At 42.9% G+C, this 14,242-nt stretch overlaps 1 protein-coding gene across 2 annotated transcripts in view; it reads left to right on the forward strand.

Moving 5' to 3' along the window:
- GCAT (glycine C-acetyltransferase) overlaps positions 1-14,242 on the forward strand; it is a 93,716-nt gene that overhangs the window by 27,860 nt on the left and 51,614 nt on the right. The window lies entirely within an intron of this gene.

A 14,242-nucleotide genomic window follows, 5' to 3' on the forward strand; every position in this document is an offset into this window, starting at 1 on the left:
TATAACTTTATTGTCAATTAGGAATGCTCGATGCATCGAAACGTCGATACGGTTTCGATGCTGTGCACCCCCAAACGGTTCGATGCCGTTATTTCATGTATTTCGATACGAAATTGTTCTGTCTTCATTGCCGCTGCTCATTAGTGCATCTCTGGCCGCATCACCTCATGCTGACCGAGCGCGCACTCTTAATGTCAGGAGCGGGGCAATGGCTATTACACAGCCGCAGCCCCACTCTAACAGCAGAGATCAGAGAAACTGCTTATCTCTGCCGTTATTCCCCTGAATGCCGCGATCAAAGCTGACTGCAGCATTCCGGGGAAAATTAACAAAGGGGATGCCCCGTGGATCGCATCACAGGAATCCCTGTGACGCTAATGAGGGACATACCATATATGGGCAGACAGCCCAGGGTCCATTGAATGACGCCAGGGCTGATTTACCATTTTTCCTGATGTCAGATTATACTTAGGTATGTCCTAACAACTGCCTGTGTACTATCCGTACACAGGCTAATGTACTGGCATATAGATGTATGCCAGTACATAAAATTTTAAAAATAAAGTAAAAACATAAAGTAATATAAAATAAAACACATACACCTTTTTTTACAATAAACATTAAAGTCTCAATACATAAAATATACACATATTCGGTATTGGCGCTACCATAATAACCTGCACAACAATTTTTTTGCATGATTTTGTGATGTGTACGCTGTGAAAAAATAAAATGGCTTTCTTTCACTTATTTTGAGGCACGAGGTGCGATGAATGTAACCTCCATGTGCCTCACATTAATAGTAGTTAACACCATCATTTACCTTACACATTAACCCATTATGACTGAGAAATATGATGGGGTTAATTACTATTAATGTGAGGCACATTCAAAATTCATCACACCACGTGCCTCATCAGAAAATGGAAGAACTTTTTTTTTTCTTTTTTATTACTGTTGGCAAAGTATTGTTTTGGTATCTAAATCGCAATACTACACAAAGTATCGGTATCTATGTCCAAATTCTGGTATCGTGACATCCCTAGTCAGAATTGCTCTTCTTAATTTTACTCAAGGGTGATTCTTTGGTTGATTTTTGTATTTGAGATTTCTCATGAAGTATTGGATTTAATGCAAGACACCTAAAAATAAACTTCAGCAGAGAGACTTTCCTGCTTGTCCCTTCCCTCCTTCATACAGTGGAAAGTAATACATTTTTGCCTCTGTACAACTTGGAGGCCTTCTTCTTAGCAGGACTTAGAGAGTGAGGCTGCATTCAGACGAGTGTAGTTAACCTCGGACGTGAAAAACTGCGGTTTATCACGTCTGAGGTTCACCCGTGCGGGACGTGTTGTCACGGATCCCCATATAGATTAGTCTATGGACGGAGCCGTGACACGCAGCAAAATAGGACATGTCCTATTCTCTCATGGACCCAGCTTCACCTCCTTGTTCCTCTGTATATGTCCCCAGGCACAGTAGCGTAGTTATAGGGGTTGCAGCGGTTGCAATTGCGTCCGGGCCCCAAAAGCCAGATGGAGATGGATGGAGGATAAAATTCTCCAGCGCTGTCCAAATGTTGTGGAATTGAAGGATTCAATCCAAGGCAAGAAGTTTAAATGAGATATATGTTTAATGGATAAGAATGCTACGTGTTACGAGATCGGACCGATCTCTTCATCAGGCAAAGAAACATACATCAAAAGCCAGATGGGCCTGTGACCCCCACCCCACCCCCACACCACATCTATTAAAAGCTACTATAGTAACTGGGGCCTATGTAATCCACTACATAGGCCCCTGTTACTATAGTAACCGTATTGTCACCTGAAATCATTATGTTGGTTCCTCAAAGCAACAAGTAGTGTCAGAGTGGGAACATAACCTTTATTCATTATTCAGATTGAAATACTCTAGGTGTTTCTTTTGATACACACATACCCCTGACACAACCAGGGTTGAATCTAAAAAGCAATTCACAAATCTCACCTAGGGTAAGGTTCAATTTCCAGAAGCGACAAGCCTTCTTTACCGTGAATCTATGGAATAGTCTACCGCAGGAGCTGGTCACAGTAGCTACAGTAGATGGCTTTAAAAAAGGCTTCGATAATTTCCTAGTACGACAAAAATATCAGCTCCTATGTCATGGTGTATAATTAGTTTCACCCCCTCCCTTTTTCCTAACCCTTGGTTGAACTTGATGGACGTGTGTCTTTTTTCACTGTAATAACTATCCAGAAAATTATATTTAGATGGGGCGGTACCATACGCCACCTATGTACAAACTCCTGGGATACAAAAATTATATTACACACAATTAGTGTAGTTTCTAAGTTGGTTCATCAGGGGACAATACTGGACAATTTGTGTGTAATTGGAGGCCTATGCAGATATAGATATATAATACATTTTTGCTTGTATCGGCACATTTGTACAACTCGCGACTCCTGGGAGTAAAGATGACAATTGGCTGAGGAAGGAACAGGTGGATGAAGATGATTCATTTTACAAAACATGCTGCTTTGTAGAAACTGTAGATGGAGGCTTGACATTCCACATGGTCTGTGATGACTTCCTGAGGAGGCGGCGTGGTGCCAGCAACAGTATAGCAACAATGTGACAACCCTGCTTGTTCCCGAGCGCAGCGGAGGTGCTGACATCTTTCATCATTATGACGACAAAATGATATGTGCGCCGCGCGCAACGTCATGACGCTGAATGGCGTCAGGACCTCCACTTCGCCCGAAGCCAAAGACCAGTCACTCATAGGCTCCCAGGCCTAATTCACATCTGCTTTGGAGACTCCGTTCAGGAGCAAAACAACGGAATGCTGAATGCAATGGTGGATCATAATATGGGCATTTTGGGAGGCTGCCCGAGGCTACCAGGGGGCACATGGACGCCCAAAGTACATTGCAGTTTTTGCCGCAACTCTCGGAAAAAAAGCGACAGAACTGCATTGTGTATGTCCTTCAAAAGGACCTGCAGATATAAGGTCACATGACCTTATATCTGAAGTTCTTACTGTTTGGAAACCTGCTGGTCACATGACCTCAGGTCCTAGAACACCAGCAATAGAGAAGCATGAGGGGATGTATTAGTTTAAGGGTTCTGTATTTAGGGGGCCTGGTCTAGGGTCTGTATTTAGGGAGTCAGGTATGGGTAAGTTAGTTTAGGGGGTCTGGGGTTTGTCTAGGGGGTCAGGTCTGGGGGTCTGTAGTTAGGGGGGCTTGTCAAGGGTCTATTTATTTAGGGTGCTTGTTCTGGGGTCTGTATTTGTTTACAGGGGGTTTGGTCTGGGGAGTGAAACAGTTTAGAAGGTCTGTATTCTAGGTTCTGGTCTGGGGTACATGTTTATTAGTCTGAGTAAAAGGGGTTTTCCAGGCACGGATCGTTTTTTTAATACGGATGACCTATCAACACCATCATCTGTATGTGATCAGTGGGGGTCTGATACCTACACCCAAGAATATATAGAAAAATAGCCAGAGGCAATAGAAACCTGTTTTTTTTTTTTTTTCCCCAACTACTTGCCACCTAGTAGAATAGTTAAATTAAAACTACAATGTGTGCCGACCAGTAATAGTATCAAAGTTCCTTTGCCATACAAGAGATAAGAATAACCCAATGCAAATCATAAGCACTGAGTAAAAGTGCTAGCTGTAGTCAATAGTATAGAACAGCTGTTCTACTAAGTAAAGGTACTAACTATGGTCAATAGTAAAGGTCAGCTGTTAACATTGCTCTAAAATAGGATTTATATAGCCCCCCCCCCCCCCCCGACATGTTTCGCTGATGCGTCCCCAGGGGTTTTGGGCCATATACTCCTTTCTCGCAATTCGGTAACATTGATATATTTGTAAAGATGGTGAGTGCTGATCTGTGTAAATTGAAATCTAATAGATCAAGAGTCTTTGGTAATTTGAGTTCAGTGGAACAAATGGCTCGTGAGGAGCTCTGTAAGAATGTTGATTTAGTTTTGAAACCTTCTGACAAGGGGGTAATATTGTCACTATGGACCGTATTGATTATTCCAATATGGTATATAGATTGTTGGACGATACTTCTACTTATTCCATCTTAGAAAAAAATCCCACCGAATCCTTTCTTCCTCAATTACAAGTTTTGCTAAACTTGATAATCTGATTACACAGGACGAGTTCAAACGGATCTTCAACCCAGCTCCCACTTTCGCAACTTTTTATGCACTTCCAAAAATTCATAAAGCTTTATGTCCAATCTCTGGTAGACCTATAGTTTCCAGGAATGACCATTTGCCATAAGGTATTTAGACATATGTTGACGAGATTCTTTCACCATTTGTAACATTACCCAGCCATTGCCTGGTTAACAAGTGTGCGGGGTCAGGATGATTCGATGCGGCCGGCGCTGCACTAATGAGCGGCGGCACTGAAGACAGAACATGGCGGGCGCACTGCAAAACACCCCCATGTTCTGTCTTCAGTGCCTGAACCTCCGCTCATTAGTGCAGCGCCGGCCGCATCACCTAATGCTGACCACGCACTTCCTGTCAGGAGCACGGCAATGGCTGTATTACACACCCGCAGCCCCGCTCTATAACGGCGGAGATCAGAGAAACCTCTCCTCTCTGCCGTTATTCCCGTGAATGCTGTGATCACAGCGAACTGCAGCATTCAGGGGAAAATGAGAAGTGGGGTTGCCCCTTGGATCGCGTCACAGGGAATTCATGTGACTCGATTGAAGGACATACCATATATGGGCAGACAGCCCAGGCTCCATTGAAGGACCCCAGGGCTGTCCTACCATATTTCCTGTTAGTACGCGGGCAGTTAGGACATACCCTTCAGTACACAGGCTAATGTACTGGAATATAAATATATGCCTGTACATTAAAGTTTAAAAAATAAAGTAATGTTAAATAAATAAAAAATACACATACACCTTTTTTACAATAAACATTATAATAAGTCTCAATACATAAAATATACACATTCAGTATTGGCGCGGCCGTAATCTGCACAACCATTTTTTTGCATAATTTATGATGTGTACGCTGTAAAATAAATAAAATAAACTGCTATCTATCACTTATTGTGGGGCACGAGGTGTGAGGAATTGAACCATTAATAGTCATTAACACCATCATGTACCTTACACATTAACCCATTATGACTGAGAAACATGATGGTTAATTACTATTAATGTGAGGCACGTGGAGGTTAAATTTATCGCACCACGCGCCTCACCTCAGAAAATGGAACAACTTTTTTTTTTATTACTGTTGGCAAAGTATCGAATTGGTATCGAAATCGCAATACTAAACGAAGTATTGGTATCCAAGTTCAAATTCTGGTATCGGACATCCCTACTAAGGACACTGTTGCCAGGATTCATGAGATCAATGTCACTCCTACCACTACGGTGGCTAGTATTGACGTCGAATCACTATATACAAATATCCAACATTACTTAGGACTTCAAGCAATTCAATATTTTTTGAACACTATTTGTACACCGTTTTATCCACCATTTTACGTGTCGCTGTCAAAATTCGGTGCGTAAAAAGATGCCTGCGAAAAAGTGCATGTCACTTCTTGGGACGTTTTTGGAGGCGTTTTTCATTGACTCCGTTGAAAAACAGCTCCAATAACGGCCGTAAAATACGCCGCGAAAAAATGCGAGTCGTTACAAACACGTCTGAAAATCATGAGCTGTTTTTGCTTGAAAACAGCTCTGTATTTTCAGACTTATTTTGCTATGAGTGTGAACATACCCTTATACCATAAATTTTGGGCTCGTGGTTACCCCAAAAAAGTCTTTATAGGGCTTATGCCAGAGCAAAAGCCACTAATAGAAGGGACCTCCTTTATGGTCAAAATAAGAAACCTTGGCAATCTGCAACTGTGTAATATATGCACTACCTGAGAGGAGCAGACATATGGACCAATGCATCTGATCAAAGGTATTCTCTCTGCCGATTCTGATCTACGAGACGTTATCCCCAAGGTATTACTTACCGAAGAGGTAAGAACCGAAGAAAGTTTCTTGTTTAGACATTTCAAGAAACAATCCATTTCATGTACAACTTGGCTTCAGTCTACCATTAAAGGCTCTCATCCTTGTGCAGATGTTCATTTTGTCCCCTCATGCCAACTACAAAAAAATTTACCAACCCTTTTGATAATAAAACTTAGCATATTAAACATAGGGAAAACTATTCAGGAACTTAGAAGATGTATATCTAAACATATCCGTTCAGTTAATAGGAAAGAAGACTTCCCTGTCTTGGCATGTTGGCGCAGTACATGAGTGGAATACTAAATCCCTCCAATTCTGGGGTATTACATAATTGAAACTTGGACCCAGAGGAAGAGGCTCGTTTGATTCGTCGTCTCAGCACTTTGAGCCCCAATTGCCTTAATGAAGGGTTTACCTTCGTGGCCTTTCTCTGATAGATTTCTTTACACCATGTCTTCTTTATCATGATCAATGTAAGCCATATTATAGGATTTTTTATTAAGTATTTATAATAGTTGTACTATCCTCAATACGTAGGGGCAACTTAATGTAACTATAATACAAATCCATTTGGCACCTCCTTTATTCTATATCATATAAGAAATTGCATATGCCTCATATTATTGAATGATATATGGTCTTCCACAAGATCACAACCTCTTTTTTTATGTATTGGAGGTCATTAGTATTCCTTTCTCCTTAACCCTCCTAGCTATTGTCAAACTTCAGACTTCATTATGATCTGTTATTTTATTGTTGATCCTCTGGCTGTTAGATTCTAAGTGTCTGCGCCTATTTGTTGCAATCTGTCTGATTCTTACCAAGTCCTGAGACATGCGCAGTAGCGCGTGTCTCTAGCTTATTTTCAGAGTGTACCTATAGCCCTAGTGATTTCTGTCTGATTCTTTCTAAATAGGCTCTGTCACCACATTATAAGTGCCCCATCTCCTACATAAGGAGATCGGCGCTATAATATAGGTGACAGTAGTGCTTTTTATTTTTTTTTAAAAACTATCTGTTTTCACCACTTTATTAGCGACTTTAGATTTATGCTAATGAGTTGCTTGATGCCCAAGTGGGCGTGTTATTACTTTAGACCAAGTGGGCGTTGTACAAAGGAGTGTATGACGCTGACCAATCAGCGTCATGCACTCCTCTCCATTAATTTAGTCAGCGCATAGGGATCCTTTTAGATCTCTATGTGCTGTCTTATACGAACACATTATTGATACTGAAGTGTTTAGACAGTGAATAGACATTCCACGGGATGTCTATTCACAATCCTTGCACTTCGTTACTGTTTCTGCGGTACTTACAGCAGAGCAAGCGTAATCTCGCGAGATTACGCTGTAGATGATAGGTTACAACGAGATTACGCTTTGCTCTGCTGTAACTACCACAGAAACAGTAACTAAGTGCAGAGATTGTGAATAGACATCCCGTGGAATGTCTATTTACTGTCTAAACACTTCAGTATTGTTAATGTGTTCGTATAAGACAGCACATAGCGATCTAAAAGGATCCCTATGCGCTGACTAAATGAATGGAGTGGAGTGCATGACGCTGATTGGTTAGCGTCATACACTCCTCTGTACAACGCCCACTTGGTCTAAAGTAAAAACACGCCCACTTGGGCATTAAGCAACTCATTAGCATAAATCTAAAATCGCTAATAAAGTGGTGAAAACAGATAGTTTTAAAAAATAAAAATAAAAAGCACTACTGTCACCTATATTATAGCGCCGATCTCCTTATGTAGGAGATGGGGCACTTATAATGTGGTGACAGAGCCTCTTTTAAGTCTTTTGACATGCGCAGTAGTGTACATTTCTGACTGAGCGTTTTATATTTTTAGTACTATTCAAGAGAGTTCTTTTCTAAGTGCTTTTACATGTGCAGTAGCGCTTATTTTCAACTTAGCCTCTAAACATATTTATGGTCCTGCTGTTATACATTTGATTTCTTCTAAGCTCTTAGATATGTTCCTTAGTGAATTTTGTCTGTTGTTTTTTGTTTTTTTTCTTAGTCTTTTTTATATGCATAGTAGCGTTCACTTCTGACCTCGCCTTAGAGTGCATTTGTATTTCCAGTACTATTTGTCAGAAGTCTTTTTTGACATGTGCAGTAGCGTCCATTCCTGATTTAGCCTTAGAGTGCATTTATATTTCCAGCACTATTTGTGAGATTTTTTCTAAGTCCTTTGACATGCGCAGTATCTAAAGTTAGTACCTTTTTTTTTATTTTTATTTTTTTTTTTTTTTAAATTCGGTTTATTTATAAGATTTAGGTACAAGCACATAGGTGAAATCGCCAAAAAATCAACATAAATAGTCAATCAATATACATCTTTACATTTCAGACATATCACAATCGATACATAAGAAAGAATCACATTAAAGTAACGGTTATCAAACTACACCTGCACAGCTACCTAATCAGTAGTATCAGAGATAGCACACCTGGGGCCCATATCTTGTCAAGCTTTGTAGGGCATTTACGATGATGATATAAAACTTTTTCATACAGCAGAAAGCCACTTACCAGAGATTTCCACTGAATTAAAGCAGGTACTGCAGGCGCCATCCACCGCAGCGCAATTGCCTTATGGGCTATAAACAGAGTTTCATGAAGATAAAAAATTTTATGCCATGAGTAGGAGTTATCCCCGGTGAGGCCAAAAAGGTAAAGCAGTGGGTTTTGAGGAAGTGGGGCTGCCATAACCCCAGAGAGATGAGACAAAACCTCACCCCAAAAGGATGCAATATATGACTCGTCCAAATCATATGCAAAAATGGCAGCCTCCTGGTGACATCTCCGGCATTCAGTGGACGGGATCACTCCCATTCTGTGCAGACGAGTTGGTGTCAAATAGGCAGAATGAGTGATATACAGCTGCGTGAGCCTGTTAGCAGCCGGCTAGACCAGAAGATGGGAAGACAACAAACATATTCTCCCAATAGTCATCGTACAGGAGAGGAAGAACTGCCAGCCAGCCCGCTTTAGCAGGTGGGACCCGTTTAGAACAGGTTTTCTGTACCAGAGAGGAAAAAATACAGGACATACGTCCAAGCCTGCCATTCGTAGAAAACAGATCAATAATCTCAAGTGTCTGCAAAGAATGATGAGGATAGCCTGGCAATAGCACAGTGAGGGCGTGACTGAGCTGCAGATACCTGTAAAAAGACCGAGGGGAAATTTCATATTTATGTTGCAATTGTTCAAAAGTTAACCATAAAGCACCCTCTATCAAATGCTTAAGGTGAGTAACACGACGGCCCTCCCAGAATTCAGAACCATCAAGCTGATGCAGCTCACGAAGCATGGGATTAGGCCATAAGGGCCAAGATACAAGGGGTCCCGTAATATCAAACAGTTTAAGTGCGGTCCACACCTGTCTCGCCACTCCATGCAGCGGAGTAAGTTTAAGCCCTGACACTAAAGCTCCCCCCTCAAGGTATACGAGCAGGTACGACACCCCCCCCAGAAAACTCATCCCCCGCATAAGTCCCCACCGACAACCAGGGACCCAGATATCTCAGCTGAGAGGCCACATAGTACAAAAATAAGTTAGGAAGAGCCATACCGCCAACACTTTTTAGGACGTTACAACAATTCCAAACCAAGTTTAACTCTGGCCCCTGTCCAAAGAAAGGTTGTCAGTATACTATAGTGTGGCAAAAAAGGACCTTGGAATGGGAGCCAAGTATGCTGAAAAGTATACAGAAGCTTAGGCAAAATCAGCATCTTAACCAAATGAACCTGCCCAGCAAGAGACAAGGGTAGCTTGCGCCATGATGCAGTTTTTCGATAAGCACAGAGGGGAAGGACCCCAATAGTTGGTGGGCGTATTGGTTAAATTCAAAAAGATTTTTTGCCTGCTGGCAAAGAGCCCTGTTTTCCAACCATCAAATGAAAATAATAAAGTATTTTATTAAATTTGCAACAAAGACAGACTACATAAAATTAAAAGTTAAAGTTCATTGCTGACTGCAATCAGCTTAGTGCAAGGTATAGGCAGTGGCATAGCAGCCGTAGCGACTGCTACAGGGCCCGCGGCATGAGGGGGCCCGTGTCACCCGCCGGCACGGGCCCCCACCATGGCAGCAGGCTCCGCTAGCAGCCGCTACGGCTGCTACAGCGGGAAGCCACTGAACACTACGGCAGAGCAGGGAGGTATCTCCCCTCTCTGCAATTAAACAAGACATGTATCCCCTATCCACAGGAAAGGGGATACATGTGTGATCGCTGGCAGCGATAGGAAGAACGGGGGACTAAAAGTCCCCTGAAGTTCTCCACCTCGGACTTCCGCGGTCTGTCGGCAGCTCCATAGAAATGAATGGAGCGCCGGTCGCGCTTGTGCCGACAGACCCCGGAAGTGTTTCAGTCCCCCGTTCTCACTATCAATGCCAGCGATCACACATGTATCCCCTATCCTGTGGATAGGGGATGCATGTTATTTGTAGGACACACTATAGGTCACATCATTTTTTTTTTTGGGGGGGGGGGCTGTATGGCGTTCCCTACAGGGGGGGGGGGCTGTATGGCGTTCCCTACAGGGGGGGGGCTGTATGGCGTTCCCTACAGGGGGGGGGCTGTATGGCGTTCCCTACAGGGGGGGGGGCTGTATGGCGTTCCCTACAGGGGGGGGCTGTATGGCGTTCCCTACAGGGGGGGGCTGTATGGCGTTCCCTACAGGGGGGGGCTGTATTGCGTTCCCTACAGGGGGGGGGCTGTATGGCGTTCCCTACATGGGGGGGCTGTATGGCGTTCCCTACAGGGGGGGGCGCTGTATGGCGTTCCCTACAGGGGGGGCTGTATGGCGTTATCTACAGGGGGGCTGTATGCCGTTCTCTACAGTGGGGGCTGTATGGCGTTAGCCACACAGTCACCCTCTGTAGATAACGCCACACAGTCCCCCTCTGTAGATAACGCCACACAGTCCCCCTCTGTAGGTAACGCCACACAGTCCCCCTCTGTAGGTAACGCCACACAGTCCCCCTCTGTAGATAACGCCGCACAGTCCCCCTCTGTAGATAACGCCGCACAGTCCCCCTCTGTAGATAACGCCGCACAGTCCCCCTCTGTAGATAACGCCGCACAGTCCCCCTCTGTAGATAACGCCGCACAGTCCCCCTCTGTAGATAACGCCGCACAGTCCCCCTCTGTAGATAACGCCGCACAGTCCCCCTCTGTAGATAACGCCGCACAGTCCCCCTCTGTAGATAACGCCGCACAGTCCCCCTCTGTAGATAACGGCGCACAGTCCCCCTCTGTAGATAACGCCGCACAGTCCCCCTCTGTAGATAACGCCGCACAGTCCCCCTCTGTAGATAACGCCGCACAGTCCCCCTCTGTAGATAACGCCACACAGTCCCCCTCTGTAGATAACGCCACACAGTCCCCCTCTGTAGATAACGCCACACAGTCCCCCTCTGTAGATAACGCCACACAGTCCCCCTCTGTAGATAACGCCACACAGTCCCCCTCTGTAGATAACGCCACACAGTCCCCCTCTGTAGATAACGCCACACAGTCCCCCCTGTAGATAACGCCACACAGTCCCCCCTGTAGATAACGCCATACAGTCCCCCCTGTAGATAACGCCATACAGTCTACAGGGGGGGCTGTATGGCATTATCTACAGGGGGGGCTGTAAAAAAGGCACTATCTACAAGGGGGGGGGGGGTTGTGTGACACTCAGGGGAGGAGGGGCCCCAGTCAAAAGTTTGCTATAGGGCCCAGTCTTTTCTAGTTACGCCCCTGGGTATAGGAACAGGTCTTTGAGGAGTGAAGTGCTAACGGCTGCAGAACGTAACACTGAACCCACAGTTAAATTCTAAAGCGTCAGCAGGACAAGTATTAAAATTGAGGTAGAAGCCCCCCCGACATGTTTCGCTCCAATGTAGCGTCTTCAGGGGTATCGGGGCCAATGACAGCGCGCGGTGAAATAACCCTGGTTATATGTGCACTAGAAGTAGCTCCACATGTTGCCTTGATTGGCCGATAGCCAGTCAGAGGACCGTGCCCCCTGCTCTATAATAGACAGCCGGCGCCACCAATTACCGGCTTGTATGAGGCGACCAATGAATGTATGATTAAGCGTGCAAGCGCATTAGAGTAAATGCAAGTGATAGAAATAATCACTGTGGACCGCACAGCGATAATATCGGGGCTATACAAAACCCACAGATGAACATACGAATCAACGCGCATGCGTGGTAACATAAAGTGAGGTGATAGATGAATCGCCAAATGTCAGGAAGTTAGAACAGTGGCGCTTGCATATGGCAACCGTTTTAAAGGTCAGTGGAGCTAGTTGTTTATTGGTAACATAGTGGGTCATACAGTAGGCAAGGTAGATATGGGTAAATAGCTAGTAAGGCTAAAATACCATACTATCCAAGCCAATTCAAGACCCATAATATTAGCTGATCACTAAAAAAAAAAAAAAAAAAAAAAGGACATTAGTGATGGCAATTATGAATGTACAGTAAATTTGCCAGAGTAATAATGAAACCACTGTGTCAATTCCTAAATGCTAGCCTGGAGCAATGCATGCGCAGTATGCCCTTGGAGACTGAGAGGGAAAGCGTCGCAACCAGCAGCCGCATCGGACATGCGCACTACATCACTAAAGAAGTTCTAATACTGTAAGTAAAGGGATTGTGTGCTGTGATCTTTTCATTTTACCCTGTATTATCAAAATATATTGGATAACTCTTGGGAACCTAGTTTGCCATACAACCATTGCATGTCAGTGTGTGTAAAAATACTTCTCAAAATATTTTGGCTTATGTCTCTGCGGGAATAGTCGTGTATAGTGGAAATGTATGTTGCAAGAATATATATAGAATAAGGAGAAAATGTGAAGAGATAATAAAATGAAAAGGAGGTTAATACTGTAGTGAACAAAAAAGTGAGTGTGATAATATTATATAAAAAAAAATTAATGAAATGTGAATTAAATAAAAAGTTGAAAAAGAAAGTGTACCATAAAGCACAAACCAATATATATGTGTATAACAAATTAAGACAAACAATACATAAATTAGGGGGTGCCTAATGACCCAATATACAAAAACACTCATGTTTAATAACATATTAATTATTACAAAAATTGTGTCTATAGAAACCGTGATAAAGATTCATATACACCAATACGATAATAGTTTTTTATATAAAACATCATGCAGCGGTTTCCAGAGGAACATACTCAAAATACCAGTCATTTGTAGTAACTAGTACGAAGCCACAATTGGATAGTAATACACAAAAAAGGTGGTAGATTTATATATTACATACACGCTCAATTTCATAACCAAGCAAAGAACAGAAGAAAAGAGTGTCCATTTACTTGAGTATGGCAAAGATAGGACAGCAAATCCACATTTTCAAACAGTACCATTATGTACAGTATTCAAAAATGGTTCAAAAGTTCTCTCCCGTTCCAAATATAGGGCACAGGGCAATTTATATATCGTACGTAGAACCTAATAAAAACACATACAAGACAAAACATAATTAGTAAAAACACATGGATGGTAGAGATTATAAAAATGGAACAAAGCTAAGATTTGCCCTGAGGTGTCATGGATCCCAACATGACGATCCATTTACATTCTCTTTGTGCCAACACTTCACATTGCCCCCCCTGATGCCGCAATGTATTCTATAAATACCTCTTACTGATAGTGTTCTAGGGTTGCAAGCCTGGTGCAATTTAAAATGTCTAGGTAAAGTTTTTAACGGTGTTAAATCTTCAATTTCGCTGGCCCCCATAATGTCACGTACATGCTCCCTTGTACGAATTCTCAGTTCTCTAGAGGTACCCTACTGTTCAAAAGTTTAGGGTCACTTAGAAATTTCCTTATTTTTGAAAGAAAAGCACAGGTTTTTTTTCAATGAAGATAACATTAAATTAATCCGAAATACACTCTATACATTGTTAATGTGCGAAATGACAATTCTAGCTGCAAACGTCTGGTTTCTAATGCAATATCTACATAGGTGTATAGGGGCCCATTTCCAGCAACCATCACTCCAGTGTTCTAATGGTACATTGTGATTGCTAACTGTGTTAGAAGGCTAATGGATGATTTGAAAACCCTTGTGCAATTCTGTTCGCACCGCTGTAAACAGTTTTGCTGTTTAGAGGAGCTATAAAACTGACGTTCCTTTGAGCTAGTTGAGAATCTGGAGCATTACATTTGTGGGTTCAATTAAACTCTCCAAATGGCTAGAA

This window comes from Rhinoderma darwinii, chromosome 7 (assembly GCF_050947455.1).
Source record: "Rhinoderma darwinii isolate aRhiDar2 chromosome 7, aRhiDar2.hap1, whole genome shotgun sequence".
Taxonomy (NCBI): domain Eukaryota; kingdom Metazoa; phylum Chordata; class Amphibia; order Anura; family Rhinodermatidae; genus Rhinoderma; species Rhinoderma darwinii.